Consider the following 3514-nt stretch of genomic DNA (forward strand, 5'->3'; position numbering starts at 1 on the left):
ACCACGCTTACGTACCTCTTGGAGGTTTGCTATCGAACATAACGCAGTACAACATCATTGAAACTAATAGAGGGCGTCTTAAAACATAAGATTATAATTAAAATATAATAAAACCAACTTTCATTGGTGAATTTAAGTTGTGTTCTTGTTTGATTTTTGGTCCTTTATGTTTATTGTATGCACCTTCCTGCCAAAGTAAATTCCCTGTCTGTGCAAACTTTCATGGTGAATAAATCCCATTCTGATTCTGATGTTCTTGATTTGAATTTCAAATTGACCGGCTGTCAAAAAGTTCGTTTTTATTTGGGTAAGAACTCAACCAATTCCACTTTGCACTGCCCCTAGTGGTCTGGAGAACGATTTGGTGTGAACATGAAATGCAGCGTTTCTGCAAATGTCGATGTGTTTTGTGCTAATGCTGCGGTGTTCTCGGCTATGCTGTTGTGTTCTCGGCTAATGTTGCGGTGTTCTCGGCTGATATTGGTGGTGTGAACCAATGCTGTTGTGTTGTAAGTAGTAGATGTTTTTGAAATTTAGTGTTTTTATAAATGTTTCGTTTTTGTTGTTGTGTTTTAATGTTGTTGTGTTTTCAACTTTTGTTTGCTTCGCTAATGTTGCTGTGGTTTGCACCCGTAGGCCACTGTACATATCACTGATCGTATTTTCAAAAAGAGTAATTCAAATCAAATGTATTTGTATAGCCCTTTTTACACGCAAAAACTCCCCCCCCAAAAAATGGAAGAAACCTTGGGAGGACCAATTCAGAACAATTCCTCCAGAGACGGTTGGTAATTCCAGTGATTATTTCCTAATATTTGTTTTTCATACAACAGATTGCAGTTGTAGCTTCAATTGGGGGACAGGACACCAGAAAGGTGACTTGAAACATCCTGGCCCACATGTTTTCCGACAGTGTTGCCAAAATAATAAACTGGAAGGGCGTGAATGGCAAAAAAAAGTTTTGCCAAATGAAGGCAAAGGCTGTACTCGTCTATGAGTAGAAAATTGGTTCCCTCAAAATCTTCTTTTCATTATTTTGAGTTGATGTAACTAGGTAAATAGGCACTGTTTGTTGATGAATGTGAGTGTCTGTCATTTTTGTACAGGTGCAGTGAGGAGGTGCAGTGTCTGCAGTGGGGCCACAGTTTTAAACAAACTGAATACCTTTAATTCCAAACACAGGCAATGGAAAATGTTATGTTACTTTGTGAATAAAAATTTACTTATGTGTGTGTGTGTAAAGTACTCTTACCTTTATTTACCACAGGTCATCTACTGCTCCACTTGCCTTGATGTACTCAGACATGTAGAGGGATCAGAATCAGAATGGGACTTATTCGCCATGAAAGTTTGCACAGACAAGGAATTTGCTTTGGCAGGATGGTGCATACAGTAAACATATAGGAATCTTAAATTTAAATATGTGGTCTAACTATACTAAGGATACATACACTAGCAGTACTAAGTGGAATACAATTAAAATAAAATAGAATATACAATAAAGTAGAATATAAGTTAACAATTTACAATATAAAATACAATAAAAAATACAAATATTACAGGAGTTGAGTGTAGTGCAAAAAGTTTTTAAGGACATTCAGTCAGTGTGACCTTTGGCCTTGTTGACGAGGCCAACAGCAGAAGGAAAGAAACTGTTTGTATGGCGTGAGGTTTTGGTCCTGATGGACCGCAGCCTTCTGCCAGAGGGGAGGGACTGAAACAGGAAATGTCCAGGGTGGGAGGAGTCAGCCACAATCTTCTTCGCCCGTCTCACGGTCCTTAATCGTTCCCACAAAATACTAAATAGTTCCCACGAAATACTAATGCCATCCCCCCTCCCCCATGCATGATGTACTGCAACGGAATACTTATGTGCGTTTGCTTTAATACCATGCCCATGAATGGTAGAAGCAGGAAGATTTACAATTGAAGTGTAAGTTGAGTGTCTTTTCTTATTATGTTATCATCAATATTATTGTTGTTATTGATATTTTGTATCAACGGGCAGCCTTAATACCTGCTGACGTCTCGCTGCACTTATGTACTTTATCCCGTTACTACAGACAGGTAGCGCAGCAGGTAAGACACTCTTAAGCAAACAAGGCCTTGCTAATACTAGCTTAAAGTGTTGGTAGTATGGAGCGTAAAGCCATGCTCGTTTGTATCTAGGAGCTTCAGCACACTCAGTATATTGAGTGGTTGAGAATATGTTTTTAATTAGTTGGTTAGTGCTATTAGCCTAGTGCGGCTCTAGCCTAATAAGTACAGTATATGGTAGGCCTACTATTATTTTTGATTTCCTGTGGTTTACAGTTGAAGGCATGGATGCTCGGCTGTGAGAATTTTTGAAGGAGCACCAAATTGAAGAGGATGTGATCCAGAAACTTGAAGATTAAAATGTAAGCCACTGCAGTTGCTGTGTATGCTTTTGTCAAGTAGGCCTATGTATTTTAAGAACATGGTCACACCGGAACAGGTACTATGTATGTGCAATGCAAATTGGGCCTGCCATACGGTTTTTAAAACGTTCACTAATGTTCGGGACACACCACAGGATAATCGGGCCGATTTCGGCCCTCCAACAATCCTAGGTAACATATGTCCCGATTATCTTGATGGTTCCGCAGATTTTATCAGATGTTCCCTTGGTGTGAGGTGTGTTAAGAGTGACCAACCACACACTGTAGGAGCAAAACGGCTACATCTAGGATTTTTTGTCCGAAAATCTTCCATAATGCAGACTTACCATAGCTTATTGTCAACTTTATATTCAAACGAAATGTCACGAAATTCACAATGCCTTCAAGTTATCATCAGTGTAGAAATGTGGCCAGTGTTTTATATGTTCATCCTACAAAACCCAACGCCTATTAATGGATATAACGTGATCTAACAAGACTTGGTAATAATGTAATAAATAAAAGCTTGAGAACTGTGTCTAAAATATACTTTATTGAACATTTGCCTTTGAAAGGGGCTTATTCTGTGAAAGAAAATTCTTGCTGGACTGTGTAGATTGAACAAAGTCGAAGATGGCGGTTGCAATTTAATTTATTAAGACTATACAATTACATGTTTAAACAAAGCTTTGTTGATCAGCCATTAACAAAGGAGGTGCCATCCACACAGATCGTTCGTAAGAGTGATAGAGACTATCATTCATGCTCAACCTTATATAAACTTTAGATCAATGGCATTCTGTAAGGTCAATCAATCAATATAGCAAACTCTGTGATTGGCTCAATCAACTTAGTGACAGCTTGAAACAATACATCTTCACCAAGAGTCCCAAAGTTCTTTGTTGTCACAGCTCTCTCCAGAGCAGTAGATAATAAAGCCACAGGGGTTGACCAGTCAAATGGTCGACTGTCCTTTGTGTTACCATCTTCAAACAAGAACTTAATTAACTTCACCTATGAAACAGGAAGAGTCAGGGCAGCTTGATCCATTTATCTATCTCATCAAAGGTGACAAGAACAATACAACCAAACCCACATTGTCCTCAGACCAACTG

The 3514-nt window shown here is 38.7% G+C and overlaps 1 long non-coding RNA gene across 1 annotated transcript; it reads left to right on the top strand.

Annotated features, from left to right (window-relative positions):
• The first annotated feature begins 395 nt into the window (after nucleotides 1–395).
• LOC146220772 (uncharacterized) lies at nucleotides 396–1191 on the top strand. Its single transcript, XR_014750863.1, has 3 exons — nucleotides 396–509; nucleotides 702–784; nucleotides 1107–1191. It is a non-coding gene; the product is annotated as an uncharacterized LOC146220772 (long non-coding RNA).
• The last annotated feature ends 2323 nt before the right edge of the window (nucleotides 1192–3514 follow it).

This window comes from Hypomesus nipponensis, chromosome 27 (genome assembly GCF_054491055.1).
Source record: "Hypomesus nipponensis isolate SF chromosome 27, ASM5449105v1, whole genome shotgun sequence".
In the NCBI taxonomy this organism is placed as follows: domain Eukaryota; kingdom Metazoa; phylum Chordata; class Actinopteri; order Osmeriformes; family Osmeridae; genus Hypomesus; species Hypomesus nipponensis.